Source organism: Lissotriton vulgaris, chromosome 3_1, assembly GCF_964263255.1.
Source record: "Lissotriton vulgaris chromosome 3_1, aLisVul1.2, whole genome shotgun sequence".
NCBI classification, from domain to species: domain Eukaryota; kingdom Metazoa; phylum Chordata; class Amphibia; order Caudata; family Salamandridae; genus Lissotriton; species Lissotriton vulgaris.
In genome coordinates this window covers 337127127-337144541 of record NC_141689.1, presented here as the reverse complement: position 1 = coordinate 337144541, position 17415 = coordinate 337127127, and positions in this window count along the sequence as shown.

Genomic DNA, 17415 nt, shown 5'->3' with positions numbered 1-17415 from the left:
GTGATGCTGTATCCTTAGCAGCATTGCATTAAGGAAATCTTGGAAAAATCTTGAAAGTGCACTCTGTGACACCCCCCCAGCAATTGCTATTACTCCCTGGAAGGAACCTGAGGCTAGAAGGTGTAGACAACATAAGACCTGCACATGGGTGGGTATGGCTAGGGTCCTACGAGTTTCTCTATGAAAAATAGGGTCTAATTCTGCAATGAGATCTATTATGGAGTCAGCATTCAGCCTATACTTGTCATATATTTCAGCCTGTGTCTGACCAAACAAAGCAATGCGCAATCTAAATATCCTTTCACTGAGCATCCTCCTTCTCCTTCCTGCTGCTCTCAACCTCCAGCGACGTGCCAGGACAATGACTGCTGCCATCCTCAAAGAGGTCTAGTTCAACTGTGGAACCCCTTAAGTACCCTACTAATTGGTTTCACATGTTTCCCCCCCCCAAAAAAAATTACCACCTGCTCTCAGTACTTCTACATTTAGGAATTCTAAAATGCGATTCCTTAAGAAATCGCAATTAGCGAATTTTGATGCATACACTTTTTTGGGAATTTTTTGCGATTCCTTAAAATTGCGACTTTTTAAGGAATCGCAAACACAATTGCGATTTCGCAAAATGCGAAAAATACATTTCTTCTTGATGCATCTCAGAAACAGGAATTGCATTCGCAAACGGCCGATTGTTGCGATTCGCACCGTTTGCGAATGCAATTCTGCTTGATGCATGTGGGCGATAGTCCACGTTTGCTACATGTACCTCCTTAAATCCCATAAAATGAAATTAAAAACTTTTTATATTGTAAATGAAATATAGAAGTGTCATTGACCCCAAAGTTTCTTTTTTTTTAAATGATCTTTATTGGTTGTCAACAATTTGTACAAATAACACCTATATGACGAGAATCATATGCCGCATTACAAACAGTAGCTGAAGTGGCCATGGTGAATATTGAGAGAATCAAATACAGTGAAGATTAACACTTTGTTAGCATTGGCCGTCTCACATTTCCACAGCAAGGTTTTTTTACAGGCAGTTACATAGGATAAAAAGACAAGGTCACTGGTGTTACACAAGCCAATTTAACCATTTAACTGTATACGAATAACAAAAGGAAATAAAAAAGAAACTTTAAATTGATCTCTATGTATTAGCTCAATCATAATCACACTTAATGAGGAAGTGTGTCACAGGGAATTGTGTGTGTGGCCGAACAGGTAAGGTGACCTGCGTGGTGGAAAGAGGGCCAGTGGAGGAGGAGCGGGGTGCCGGAGCGCAGTTGAGGGGTCTGTTCCGAACCCGGCAGTACTCTCTCACCTTGGTTCAAACATGTACTACAGTTATGTGTGTACAGGAATGTGGTTCTACAGAGTCTGTTGACTGAATAATATGCTGGGGCTATGGGGGCGCGCCGCGGCTATCTTGGTCTCCACTATTGTCAAGTAGTCCTGCCACTGAGTGGGGTTCAGGCGCGGGGTTGCAGACGCTCGCGCTGCATTAGCCAATTGATTTGTGTGTTCTGACACCAATGCCCTGCGGAGGTCGAGCAGCCATGAGTGTGTATTGGGACCAAGTTGCACCTTCCATGCCATGGCTACTTTGCGTTTGGCGAGGCACAGGGCTAGGTCTAGAAATGTATTGAGGCCTTTGCGGGAGGCACTGTGTTTGAAGTGAGTCGTTGGACCGCCACCTGGGCCTCTGCAGCTCCCTTAAGTATTGCTGCAATTTCAATCCAGTATGACTAAATACAGTCAGTCAGTCAAAAAAACTTAATTTCGATTAAAAATCACAAAAGTTGCTACAAGCCATATGAGAGGTGAGCTAAAAGCACATTAAAATCAATACATACCATTTGCTAATTACACATCATTTCTATCGTTAAAAATACTGACACAATAAATCTACATATAACACTTTAAAACCATATTAAAACACAAAGAACCCTAACATGTATACCATTTACAACATTTGATTCCAACGGGTGGCAGTACTGAAATACTGGTTGACTACTTGAATAGTCAACTCTAAATGGGAGCTCATAGGGAAAATTAGACTGGGTCGCCCTCCACTCAAACGTAAACCAAAAAAAAAGACCCTGTCCACGGGGCGTAAACTTGTGTCAGTTACTAGAATAATAGAACAGTCTGTGCGTACTGATAACTATTATCGTCCCCTACAACTTTTTATATATATATATTCTTGAGGGGACTGGCAATAGGTAATGGTATGCATGAATAGCTACCAGCCTTTTTATCCTAACAGCAGACATTCATTTCTCTACGAATAAAGTTATTGAAGGGAATTGGATGCTGTGTTTTATGCACTAATTTATGTTTTGTGTTTGTCACTAGCAGATGCTTTCTGCTTCCACTGTTTGTCGCACGTTTTGATTGTTTGTTTTGGACACTTTTCTTCTTCTTTCCTTGAGAATCGAATGACCACCGATGATGAGACCGAGGCCTGTCTGGAGATTACATACCAGTTACCCCGTTGGTGGTGTTTCCATGAGGTGTCATTCGTTTCTCGCACATTTTTTCTTAGTAGAACTCGGTCCACGCTGACGGTGTGGATGCCTGGTACTGATTAGAGGTGTCAGACAGCATTTACTAGGTGTTCTGTGTATCTGTCAAGGAAGATTGGCCTTTTTAGCTTGAATTTTGAATCTTATGGGCGAGGTGCAGTGAATTGTCCCCTCAAGAATATATATATATATAAAAAGTTGTAGGGGACGATAATAGTTATCAGTACGCACAGACTGTTCTATTATTCTAGTAACTGACACAAGTTTACGTCCCGTGGACAGGGTCTTTTGTTGTTGGTTGACTACTTCAAGAGGCCTGGTACAGAATTTGTAAAGTGCATAGTGCAATATACATTTGGAGGACATAACTTAATCATGGGATGTTAATTTTTAAACGAATAGCCCACGTCCTTCCCAAAAACTTCACAGCAGCGATCACTATTGATTCTTCCAAAGGTGTGTGACTAAATACATGTGCATGTCCTTACCATAAGTGTGGATGTGGATCCGGGTCCCGGCACCTGGGGCGCAATGGTGATAGGGTACATTTGCACCAGCCTGTAAGTCATCAGGTACGTACGGTGCAAATAATTAAATTGAGTGTACTTATACCTGGCATTTGTTGATATATAATTTTAGGGTGGTTGACGCCCTGCGCCCACTGTTTATCAGTGATGGTGGAGGCCTATTCGGTGTCCCAATACGTTCGCAATGTTGTTAGTGAGGGTGAGTTGTCTAGTATGGAAGAGGTGTATATTGCCGTTATTGTGTGTCTGCCTCCCCTGTGCATCAACAATTTTTGCATGCGATGCGACGTGGGGGGCTCAGTGCGGTTATTATCCGACATGTGTAGGACGTGGCGTGTAAGTAATGCATGTAACATGAACGATCCCTGTGGCATCTCATAACTGGACACTAATTCCTCAAACGATTGTAGCTGTGAGTCTATGTACATGTCACCCCATGTGTCTAACCCCCTTACCTTCCAGGGTCCCAGCTCCTTGCTTCCATGACAGACTAACGTGCCCGGCAGGACCTCTAACGGCAGACCAGGGGTGTACGGCGTGGTCCCTTTTTTAGGCAGCATGTACCTAGTCCAGTTACATCTGCCCGTCGTCATTATGATGTTACCTCGTTGTTTCTGTGTTATGGTGTTAGTGCCTGACAGCCGCTCCAGTATTACTGGTTGTTCCCAGGACGTGGCCACTGTCACCAGTCCGGTGGAGTTGCTCTTGGCCAGCCATTTCATTGACCTTTGTAACTGCGCTGCAGGATAGTAATGTTCATAGGTTGGTGCGCCTAAGCCACCATCCAATTGTTAGGAATCGAGCTAGTCCTATCTCTGTGACCATGCCTTGCCATCACATGACCAGGGAAAGGTAAGTAAATAACCAGTCCTACCTTTAGCTCATTGCTCGATATTGCCAGTGTTTGGATTCCCTTCCTGGTTGTTGGTTGCTGGAGGCTGCAGAGCTGAGCTTTCCTCTCTGTGGTCCTTGCCCTTGTTGCTGACCTGTACCCTCTCACGGGCTCGTGAGGAGGGTTAGTTCTTCTTTTTGCCTTGTTCTTGTCCCTTCCCCCGTCTTTCTTTCCCTTTCTAGGTATTTAGCGGTATCCTGGTAATCCCTCCCTTTTTCCTCTTTCTTTCTTTTGTCACCGGGGGTTTTTTGCTTATTGTTTTAGAGTGCACCGGGGGCTCCCGGTCACTCCAGCGTGCTTGCTTCCAGAACGCTGAAGTCCTGAGACTCGCCGCTAGTTCTAGCGCGCCCCGCACCCAGTACTATCCGCCTCGTTATTTGCGGAAGTGACGTTTTGGGTCACTCCGCGGCGGTTTCGTTTTACAGTAGCGCTGCTTGGAAAGCGCAACGGAGGGTTCCTTGTTCACTGCCCCTTCGGATATATGATTTGTGCTAACGGGGTTTTTTGGTAGTGGCTGTTTGCCTCCCCAGACCTTTTTCCCCGTATCTACTCATTTTAGTACCAGTGTCATTGCGCACGCTCCCTCATTGCCTCTGCTATAGTCACTCGAGCTGACACAAGACTACTACGGTTCTTTTGTTACGATACCCAGCATCTCTACGAGGCCAAGCCTGCCAGAGACACAGGTGAGAAGGGCTATATGGTGGACAAGGCATGGTCATTGGGGGTTGGTTATATTGGTGTCCAGTATATGTGAAAGGTGTTGTTTTTCCCTACTTGTGCTGCAGGTGCAGAAGCGTAAAGAACGAGGGAGCAGTGTCCTGGTGCCTACAAGGGTGGTAGACTTGGTGTCTCCTCCACATACTACCCTCTTTTCTGGTCCATAGGTGCACCCACAGTGTTTTTCCTGTGGGTGTCCAGTGGGCAGGAGAAGGGGACTGGTGCATGCTACGTCCCTGCAGTGTTTGGGCCAGTTGGGGATCTAACAGAATATCGAGCCCACGTTAATATAACACTGCCCGGACTAGCATGGATGAGGATGGGAATCCGCTGGGTGGCGGTACGGGGGGCCCCTCAATGCAGGATATCATGGGAGCTGTCCACACCCTGCAGGCACAGGTGCAAGAGTTGCAACAGGAGAATGTAGGGTTGAAGCAGGAGTTAGTGGCAGTAAGAGCCCGTGAACAGTCACAGCAGAGGGGAACTACTCCTGTGATTCAGCCAGCTACCTTCCAGTACACTGGAGGAGCGGGATCTAGTACTGCAAGCAGCGGTTCACCGATAGCAGTAACAGTCTCCACCCCTGTGGCGGTGCCCTTGGCCCCCCCTGAGAGATTCACAGGAGAGAGTGACAAATTTGGAACCTTTATGAACCAGTGTCAACTGCACTTTATGTGCAGAACTAATGCCTTTCCCGACGACTCCGCTAAGATTGCTTTCATATTATCACATCTGGCTGGTAACGCGGCCCAATGGGCAATTCCGTTAGTGGAAAATAACGACCGGGTGTTGTACAACTACCAGGCGTTTAAGGTTTTAATGCATAGTCTGTTTGCCAAACATGCGTTCATGCAGGCCAGTGACGCCGAACTGTTGAAATTACGGCAGGGTAGGCAGGATTTGTTGTCTTATATAGCCAACTTCAATCGCTTGGTCTCTGAGACGCATTGGCCGACTGAAAAGAGGACGTCCCTTTTCTATCAAGGGTTAAACGAAGAATTGAAGGACATAGTGTCTCAAGTGGTGGATCCTCCAGAGGACTGTGCGGCATTCATAGACTTGGTAGTGAAACTGAACCATAGGGTGACAGAACGGCGAGGTGAACGTAGCCGATTGCAGTACTCAAGAGGGGGTTATGTGAGACCAGAGGTAAAGGCTGGAGGAGAGAGTAAGGTCACGCCTGAGCCTATGGAGATAGGTGGAGTACGAGGTCCTCTGACTCCAGAGGAAAAGAAGAGAAGGAGAGAGAAGAATTTGTGCTTGTATTGCGGACAGGCGGGGCATTTCGCACGTGATTGTCCCGTGAAACCTTCTGGATCAGGGTTTGGGAAAAAGGTGGCATGCATACAAGTAGAGCGGAAAGTGGAGAAGGAAAGGAAAGTACAATATGAAGTGGTGGGGGCGATTGATCAGGCCCCTAGGCATTTTGTGATTAACGCTCAGCTATTGATATCCGCGCAGAACCGTGTCCCGGTGTCTGTGTTACTTGATTCCGGGGCCACCGGGAATTTTATGGATATATCGATGGCGGATAAGTTGTTGGTTCCTTGTCATCTAAAGGAACAACCGGAACCAGTAAGGGCCATTGATGGAACCGAGTTGACTTCGGGGTGTATCACCAGACAGACCGAACCATTGGGTTTAGTGTGTGACAATGTGTAGGAGAGTAGGGTCTGCAATCCTATGATCACCCAGATTTTTTGCTTTTGTTTCACTGGTTTACGACTTTCTCTGGCTGTGGGCCTGCCAATCAGACCCACAGCCTGGCTGTTCTCTTTCTAAATTACAACATGTACCCTAGGTGCATTTACCAATTGGTACTGGGCCACCTTATCAGACCCTGTAACTCAGGGCATAGGTGTACCCAGGGCTGCCAGGGGCTGCAGCATGTATTATGCCACCCCTGGCTGGCCTCCTAAATTTGACACAACTGGCTGCATGACAGCTGGGGCAAAGTCGTGTAATCACCCTTTGCTGTAGGTGTAGTATACCTATACCTAACCCTAAAATGGACACACAGATTCTTATCAGTCACTCCTATGGCAGGCCTTGACAATCCTGAAGGCAGAGTGCTTGGAATCATGTGAGATGGTGCTCTGGCATGAGCTGAGCCTGTCTGCAGCTTGCGGAACCAAGTCCTAAAAGCTGTTCCATGATATCGCATACCATATACTCTTAAGTGCATTATAATCCTCGCGGTTAAATGCTATCTTTGGTATTGCTTTATCAAAACATGTCGAGTAAGGTGTCATACGAATTGGAATACTAACCCCTCGCCAATTCTGGCGACGGGGTTAGCATTCCACCCTTCTAGAGGGACACGACATGTATGTAACTGTGAACCCCAGTTAAAGTTAAACGAAGCCTCAGCTCCACAAAATGGATGCTGCCACCACAGACACGAGTCTGACCCCCTGCAGCTGGGAGTCCTTCCAGCGAGGGGAGCCTGGACAAAGGGTTTCCTGTCAGGGGCGGTGCTAGCACCGTCCCAGACATGGTTTCGTGTATCCTGGGTAGGCAGGGCTTTTCAGGAAGGTGACTGCTGAGTGGCACCCCGGTGCTCACTACGCATAGGCCGGTCAGAACCAGTTCCAGGGGCACACCAGCCCCTGGCCTGGGGAAAGTCCGGCATGGCAGAGGGGTGTAACCACCCCCCTCCTGGTCCCACCCATAGGCAGGACCTAGTCACCGGGTCAGCCCCCTTTTTTAGTATAAAGATAGGAGCGGGTCCCCTGTTCAAATTAGATCATCTTTGGAATCAAGACACGACTTTCTGCGAAAGGACATCAAGATTTCCTTCTTCAAGATTCTCCCTTGGGCTAAGGAGTAGTCACCCTGCATCCGCAGGCACCATCCTAAAGAACACTGCGGTCTGCTGCAAGTCCTTCATCACGAATCCGACGACCCAGCTCGACGAGACCTGGCTGCCCTGGCACCTCTGACCTCTACTCACCTCTACAGCAAAGCTGAGAACCGTGAGTGCGACGAGACCTCGAGGGACCGACGATCGCCAAGACTGCACGACATCTTTACAACAAGCCCACCGTGTCCTCCACGGGTGAGTGCTTTGGGGTCCGAGAAGCCCCGACCCTGCGCAGCTCCAGCACCCAAGGTCAGCCTCCCTGCATCTCCACGATCTGCGTGGGGCCCTTCTGCTGTTTGCTGTGCACCGCGTTGTTTGGCTACTAGCCGGCTGGCTTGTGGCCTTCTGAACGACGCCCGACGACATCACTGCTGCTGGTCTGGTTGCTCCAGACTGGCCCTTGCTTCCTTCTTCAAGAGAGGCACCCCGGACCCTCCTGGTCCACTCCAGACGCCATTTTAGGTCCACCGCGTGGGCTTGAATTTGCCAAGGCTTTGTTGCCCAATCCTGGGTCCAGCGACGCCGACAGCTTCTATCTTCGTGGGACAGCTCGCTCCTCCATCCTGGTCGCCGACAACGCCTCCTGGTCCGTGAGATCTCCGAGCACAGCGTCACCCACTCACCTTGTCGAGGTGGCTACCATCCGGTGCCCTCCTGCTACCCACTGACTACTGGCTAGTAGTCACGAACTTGGTCCCCTCTGCTTTCAGGTGTCATCTTCCATCGATCCAGGCTTGGATCCACCGAACTTTCTTCACTGGTCGCCTGCCAGCAACTTCTTTCTTCCAGGCTCCTGGTCCGGCAACGAGGATTCCCGACGTCTTTTGAGTCCTATGCAGCTGCAGCTCCTGGGCTAGGTAACTTCGGCATTTCGGTGCCCCAGCATAGCCTCACTATCCAAGGGTCAGAATCTACTTTCGTTTTCCTCCTACCAGGTCGGGTTCGCCCGAGAACACTAACTTTGCAATTCCTAGCTACCATAGACTTTGTCCCGCATCACGCGTGAGAGTGCACACTCTGCACCCGAGTCCCCTGGGTCTCCTAGAAGTAATCTAACGATTCTATAGTCAAGTCCTAGCGATTCCAAAGGCTATTAGTACTGTACTTACCTGCTAGTAATTTCGCATTCCACTTTTCAAGTATATGGTTTTCCGTGCCCCTCGGGCATTTGTATATACTGTGCTAACTTAAGTATTTTTGTAAGAGTTTTGGTTTGTGCTTAGTACCCTGTCCTCATAAAGAGTACAGGGCTGTTGTGATTCTTAATAAATAACTGTTTATTTTCATAACACTTGTGTGGTGTCCTTTCACTGGGTGTTCAAGGGGTATATGTGTGGTAAACAGCTGGCTTAACACGCCCTCTAGAGTCTTTAGCCTTAGACTGCTCGTATCCACGCTACTAGGATAGCTGGTCTATAAGGTTGACTTACAACCAATCATCAATAAGGGTTGCTGGACTGATACATAGTGTTCACTAGAATAGTGAGCACTGCATATCAGGCCACCTTCTCACACAATGGGCATGTGGAATCCGTGGTTTTCGATTTGATCGATGCCCCCTCGTTTGGCTTGGTTCTGGGGGTCCCGTGGTTACAAACACATAACCCCAGGATTGACTGGGTACAGAGATTGGTCACCTTAGACTCGGTACATTGTCTAAAGAACTGTTATGTAGTGGCGGCGGAGCAGATCAATCCTTTGTCTTGTGCTGTTACTGAGACGTGTAGTATTCCTCCTCAGTATGCGGCCTATAAGGAGGTGTTTGACAAAGAGTGTGCCCAAGGTCTCCCTCCTCACAGGACGTATGATTGTAAGATCGACCTTATACCAGGGGCCCCGTTGCCATGTAGCCGGGTCTACGCATTGTCTGAACCTGAAGAGGCTCATCTGAAGATCTACATAGATGAGATGTTGTCATTGGGGTACATACGTCCTTCTTCTTCGCCCGTGTCATCGGCGATCTTTTTTATACCAAAGAAAGAGGGGTCCTTGAGGGCGTGTGTGGACTACCGCACTTTGAATTCCGCCACGGTTAAGAACCGTTACCCCCTTCCACTCATCTCCGTGCTGCTAGACCAACTCCGCAAGGCTACAGTTTTTACTAAGCTGTACTTGCGGGGCACATATCATCTTATCAGAGTTCGGCCAGGGGATGAGTGGAAGACGGCTTTTAAGACGAAGTATGGATTGTTCGAATACACGGTAATGCCGTGTGGTTTGTGCAACGCGCCCGCGGCGTTTCAATTCTTCATAAATGAAGTACTGGGTAGATACTTGGATCAAACCGTTATCGTGTATTTGGATGATATTCTCATTTATTCTGAAAAAGGTCTTGATCATACTGAGCATGTGAGACAGGTATTACAGACGTTACAGGAACATCATTTGTACGCAAAGTTGGAGAAATGTCAGTTTGGGGCATCTGAAGTGGAGTTCTTGGGTTTTGTCATTTCTGCGTCAGGTATTCATATGGATCCTAAAAAGATTCAGGCTATTGTGTCCTGGCCAGTGCCGACAAATGTGAAACAAATACAGATGCTCCTAGGGTTTGCTAATTTTTATCGGCGATTTATTCTCCATTTCTCCGAGATAGTAGCCCCAATGACTCGCCTCTTGAGAAAGGGCGTTCCTTTTGTTTGGACTAGTGAGACTCAGGAGGCTTTTCGGATGTTGTTGAAACAGTTTGTGTCTGCCCCTGTATTGGTGCATCCTGATCCTGCCCTGCCGTATTTCGTTGAAACAGATGCATCCTTGTGTGCTGTAGGAGGTGTTTTGTCGCAGAGAGACGAAGCCACTGGCCATATGCATCCGATCGCGTTCTTTTCCAAAACCCTATTGCCAGCGGAACGCAATTATACGGTGGCAGAAAGAGAATTGCTGGCGGTCAAACTAGCGTTTGAGGAATGGCGACACTACTTATGGGGTGCCCGTCATGTAATCACCATCTACACCGATCATAAGAATCTAGAATTCTTTCGTTCTGCTAGGGCATTAACACCGCGTCAGATGAGATGGGTTCTGTTTTTCAATGAATTCGATTTCATTATAACATACCGACCTGCAGCCCAACAGGTGAAATCTGATGCGCTCTCTAGAATACATGTGGATATGAAGGACGAAGGTCCCTTGAGTGCGAGTAGGTCAATGATAGATAAGGAGAGAATCGTAGGGGCATTGACTCTGGACGACTTTCCTGCTCTGGTGAAAGACCGGTTAAGTCATTTGGATCTGGCCCCTTGGTTAACCCTGCCGCAAATTGAGATACAGGATGGTCTATTGTATAAAGAGGGCAAGTTGTTTATTCCCCCTGAGCTGAGGAAGGAGGTGTTGGAGTGGTGTCATTCCTCTGCCTTGGCAGCTCATCCAGGTATAAGAAAGACCAAGGACCTGTGTATGAGGTGGTTTTGGTGGGAGTCCATGTCGCGAGATGTTCAGGGTTATGTAGGTGCGTGTCCGGTGTGTGTAACGAGTAAGCCCTCGCATTGTAAACCCTCGGGACTGTTACAGCCTTTGGCAGTTCCACCTGGTCCGTGGCATTCATTGAGCATGGATTTTGTTACCGATCTACCTACTGTCGCAGGTCTTACCACAGTATTGGTGGTGGTAGACTTATTCACGAAGATGGCCCACTTTATCCCGTTTCCCAAGATTCCCACCGCAAAGGAGATGGCAGTGGTGTTCATGTCTTCGATTGTGCGTTTACATGGGTTACCGGAGGTGATTGTATCCGATAGAGGTGCCCAGTTCATTTCACACTTTTGGACTGAGTTATGTCAGGTGCTTAAAACCAAGATTTGTCTCTCTTCGGCTTACCACCCCCAGTCTGACGGGCAGACGGAGCGCACTAATCAGACGATGGAGCAATACTTAAGATGTCTGATAGCGTCCTTGTCGTGCGATTGGGTCACTGCCCTGCCCATCGCGGAGTTTGCCTATAACAACAGTGTGCACTCCGCCTTGGGCATGACTCCTTTTTTCTGTTCCCTGGGGTACCATCCAAGGGCGATGGCGATACAACCCACGGGTCGCGTGCCAGCCATTGACAGTATATGTAAGCAATTGGGGGAAGTCTGGTCCTCGGCTAGAATTAGTCTTCTGGAGGCAAAGGAGGCTATGAAGGCCCAAGCGGATAAACATCGTGTTCCTGCTCTTGCCTATAAAACTGGGGATCTTGTGTGGCTGTCGTCACGCAACTTGCGGTTACAGGGACCACGTAAACTGCAGCCCAGGTTTGTGGGTCCATATCCCATCCTTCAGGTTATCAATCCAGTGGCAATGAAGCTTACGTTACCACAGGAGTATAGTGTGCACCCTGTTTTCCATACTTCACTGCTCAAACCCTATGTGCCAACTGACCAGGTGCTACCACCCCCTCCTGCTGTCCTGATTGATGGACAGGTGGAATATGAGGTCCAGGCTATCCTTGATTCGAAGCGAGTCAGGGGACGTCTATATTACTTGGTGGACTGGAAGGGGTACACGAAAGACGACAGATCCTGGGAGCCGGCTGGGGAGCCCGCGGTTGGTTCGGGCATTCCATAGATCGCACCCCTCCAAGCCCAGACCGGTGGGGAGGATTGTCGGGGGGGGGTACTGTTAGGAATCGAGCTAGTCCTATCTCTGTGACCATGCCTTGCCATCACATGACCAGGGAAAGGTAAATAAATAACCAGTCCTACCTTTAGCTCATTGCTCGATATTGCCAGTGTTTGGATTCCCTTCCTGGTTGTTGGTTGCTGGAGGCTGCAGAGCTGAGCTTTCCTCTCTGTGGTCCTTGCCCTTGTTGCTGACCTGTACCCTCTCACGGGCTCGTGAGGAGGGTTAGTTCTTCTTTTTGCCTTGTTCTTGTCCCTTCCCCCGTCTTTCTTTCCCTTTCTAAGTATTTAGCGGTATCCTGGTAATCCCTCCCTTTTTCCTCTTTCTTTCTTTTGTCACCGGGGGTTTTTTGCTTATTGTTTTAGAGTGCACCGGGGGCTCCCGGTCACTCCAGCGTGCTTGCTTCCAGAACGCTGAAGTCCTGAGACTCGCCGCTAGTTCTAGCGCGCCCCGCACCCAGTACTATCCGCCTCGTTATTTGCGGAAGTGACGTTTTGGGTCACTCCGCGGCGGTTTCGTTTTACAGTAGCGCTGCTTGGAAAGCGCAACGGAGGGTTCCTTGTTCACTGCCCCTTCGGATATATGATTTGTGCTAACGGGGTTTTTTGGTAGTGGCTGTTTGCCTCCCCAGACCTTTTTCCCCGTATCTACTCATTTTAGTACCAGTGTCATTGCGCACGCTCCCTCATTGCCTCTGCTATAGTCACTCGAGCTGACACAAGACTACTACGGTTCTTTTGTTACGATACCCAGCATCTTTACGAGGCCAAGCCTGCCAGAGACACAGGTGAGAAGGGCTATATGGTGGACAAGGCATGGTCATTGGGGGTTGGTTATATTGGTGTCCAGTATATGTGAAAGGTGTTGTTTTTCCCTACTTGTGCTGCAGGTGCAGAAGCGTAAAGAACGAGGGAGCAGTGTCCTGGTGCCTACAAGGGTGGTAGACTTGGTGTCTCCTCCACATACTACCCTCTTTTCTGGTCCATAGGTGCACCCACAGTGTTTTTCCTGTGGGTGTCCAGTGGGCAGGAGAAGGGGACTGGTGCATGCTACGTCCCTGCAGTGTTTGGGCCAGTTGGGGATCTAACACCAATAGTGGCAGTATTATTTATGGAGAGCCACTTTGGAGATCAGGAACAACTCAAAATCCTTAACTCCTTGCAGGCTGATGACAAGCTGAGCTCCTCATGCAGCACGGTGGCCGTGTGCTGATGATGAGCTGAGCTCGTCATATCCTCCGCGGAACGCCCGCGCGGGGATAATTACCCCGCTGTGCTGGGCAATCCATTGAGCGGGTGTGGCCATGACGAGCCAAGCTCGTCATCAGCACCGTGGTGCCACGAGCAGCCCCCCTCCCCCTCTGCACCGTGGGGGAATTAGCCCCACGGCCATGGGGTTAAAGAACCTCTGTGGCAGACTACAATGGAGTGTGGAGAAAAAATATAGTAGAAGCACTAGCATCTTAGAGATGGCCTCTCATCCCATAGGGGACAAGGGGAGACTCAGCCAAAATGGGAGAGCTGGTCGGGCCCTGGTGATAGCACGCCCCAGGTTGCTATCTATTGTGTCTGCACCTGAATGATGGACCTGGACCCCCAGATACTTAAAGGTATCAAACACCTACTCTAGTGGTGTATGCGGTGCGTTATGTCTTTGGTCTGGTGACATGGGTTTCATTGGGAACACTACTGACTTGGACCAGTTAACAGGCAACCCAGAGACCTGCCCGTGTTCATTCAGTAGGTCCGTTATCTCCCGCAATACTCCAATCCGACCACATAGGTAGATCAGCGCGTCATACGAATATAGTGACACTATGTGGCAAATGACCTCAACGTTAATTGTATTAGGTGTTATCGACGAGAAAATGGCGCAGGAAACAGAATATTTTGTTGTCGTTGCAATGAGCATATTAAGATTGGCAATTGCTTCGGCATGGCTAGACCCGCAACCTCCACTGTTCCAGCATTGGCTGACCTGTCTATTAGCAGTTGGCAATTTAGAGAAAGCTGTATATGCTTGAAAAAAGCCATAAGGCGAGGGAAAAAGGGCAGCTAATCTGGGCACATCTATCCAGATGGGAACATTAATCTAATGTGCAAATGTATGGCTTATTAGGGGACAAGGTTATTATTTCCTCCTCTTTAGCACAATGTACTTTAAAATTGTACAATATATTTATGTGTCTCATAGCGATTGGACCAAATTCAGGCGTTTTGACTCCCAGATTATCCGATGAATTTTCATAGTATTCTGTATGTTTACTATTCTGATGGATTTGAATTATTTGTACCACCTCCTTTACTATCTGAGCATGTGGGGCTGTGGGGGCTAGGAGGATTGTGTGTTAAGAAAATGTGCAATAAATTTTTTTTTTTTTTTAAGGAATATTCCCCACACACCCCGCTTTACTATCGAAGTGACACCCTGCTTCGTTACAGACGGACCCATCGTACAGAATCCATACCACAACATGGGCCGTACTAAAGGAGACCAAGCGGACCAAGGCCCTACTGGGGGGGGGGGGAAGGGGGGGGGGAGGGGGAGGAGAGAGGGTTCCTTCCAAACTCTACTGATGCTTCCCACTCTTAGTCGAGGATGAACATGTAACCCTTACGCCGGACCCCCCACTCCCTGATAAACTGGATACCATCCTTAAGGAAATCAGGGAATCACGGATGGTAGTGGAGCAATAGCTGGGCACCCTCTCTACTGATGTTAATCTGTTATGAGCTCAAGGAAAATGTAAGCAGGGTCTACATGCAGGGTGCACTGTTCCTAGAGAATATAATTCTCAGAAAATTTGTTCAATTCACATATCTTAAATAATATATGATCAGTTAGATACTCATTAAATTCACTTTTTTATTATTTGTTTTCAAAAAGAATACCGTTATATTCATGTAGTTTGATGAAATAACAAAAAAAGTTTTTTCATGCATATATATCACTATACATTGCATTTCCTATCTATATACATCATGTGAAAATATTCCTATACAAGTAACTATGCGTACAGTGCAATTGATTTCATATTTCGATAACAAAACTCGCGAAGAAGCGTCGCCTTATGCATTTCGGGAAGCCCTGTTCCCTTCTTCAGGAGAGAGTACCTATAAAGAAACATAAATGCAACATATACCTGTATAGAATGAGCCTATTGATAATCAGTTAATTGCATTGGGGGAATAATGACATTTTCAGATGGCAATAACAAACCACAGTCAGAGCTTTCTGTCATATTTGTTAAACACAATCGTGGACAACTATAGAGACAAACTGTTAATGTAACGTGACTACTGATGGAACTGAGTCCTGACTCAACAGGCATATTCGTGGTACAAACCGAGAGAGGAAAACGATAGACATGCTTAAAAATCTTAGTGATACACAGTTACCTATGGTCTTCTCAACCAATGCGTCAACAATTATAAGTGGCCTCAGACTCATATTTCACGGGTGGTAGTAACCCGCAGTAACACAGTGAATGAACATGGATAACGATGTTGACGGTTAATACACGCACCTGTGACCTGCTTGCTCCACAAAGAAACGGAAGTCCTCGTGAGTAGATAAAAAAACCTGCGTTCTAGAAAGTGAAAGAAATAAGGGAAGCGACACTAAGTATATGGAAGATAATCTGACATTAGCAAAATGTCGCATAATCATGCTGCATACCTTATAACACTTTACTAAAAACTGTGCAAGCGTGATGTTCATAAGAGTCCGTTATGCGTTCATTTCTGAAGGATGCGAAAATAGGAAAATAAGATTAGTGAAAGTAAACCTGTAGATATAAGGCTGTCATTTCCTTACTGAACTTGTTATGCGGCTGCAAACTTGGGAAATATCATGGCTTCATAATGCGTGTCTCGTAACTTCACGCTCAAGTGGAATAAACCATACTGAATATATCTGCGCTCATATCCTCGATAAATTTATAGTAGAACTACAAACTTGAGGAATATCATAGCTAAATAATGCGTACCTTGTAACTTTATGCTAAAGTTGAATAAAACGGGCTGAGTATTCGTCCGCTACATTCTTAAGTTGGTATTAAGGAGTGGAAAATCAAAGGATTCAACTATGCGTCCGTAAACTGACGGCATCCTTTAATGTAGTTATTTAAAAAATCTGGCATGGATCCGGCCCTCCAGGACCGCTTTGGGGAACCCTGGCCTAGACCAATTGTGGCCAAGATTATCTACGAACATGAAAGCTATTTTCCCGGTTACGCTGTGGCAGTGTGGTCCTGGAACAAGACCACGTTTCTGGATCTTGCAACCCTGGAAGAACATAGGCAACCGCTGGCGCGCAATCCAAAAAGTCAACAGCGCTGCACACCCTGGAATAGAAAATAGAGAGTAGACAAGCAGCACTCCAGATGGCGGCCACGTTGAGAAGCTCTGAAACCGCCAACAAAGGAAACACATCTTCAGATGGCACAACGCACAGAGACTCGGACAGTAGCCTTACTCTAGTCCCATTGGTAAGCCCACAAACAGCACAAGAGCTAATAGAATGAGAACTAAAAAGCATACCCCTCGATAGGTATTTACTGGCATGCACTTATCATACACATATACCGGATATGTGCAATGATGACACTGCAAGTTAAAAGAAAGACGGCACGCAGAATGTTGATACATTGAGTGGCTGGTCTGACCCTACTAACTCAGACCTCTTTCCTGTTATGGGGTTGGAGAGCTGGCCCTATGCCCGGGAGCCCCCGTCAAAGACACAGCTGTTAAGCCTGCATGAAGACATAGATGATGGCGGCAGGTAGAGTAACCCCCTGCGAATGCATGTACTGTTTTATTACGGTAGCCATTAAAGGTATATGTTTGGTCAAACCCATTTTTTAGGTTAGAACTGGTATCGGATGTTTATTGTTAATGTTATTAAGGGTCCTATCGGGTGCACACTCCCACTTCACACTACTTCAGCCAGATGGGAGACTACAAGGGATAAATACCACACACAGCAATCATGACACATATGGCATCAACACACCACTATAATTTCACAACATGGATTGTAAGGGGAATGAGATCTATATACAGCATTGTATATATGCGCAGTTAGGCAGACATAACTCTCAGATAGTATTCTTACAAGAAATGCACCTAAATGCAGCAGAAGCCTGTAAACTTGGAAAAAATGAAGAGGGCAACTATACCATACCACATAGTCAGTGTTTGCGAGAGGAGCGGCTGTGTGGATTAGAGCGGTGTCCCCTTTGAGGTACTAGAACAGTGCATAGACACAGAAGGCAGGTATGCATTAGTACGA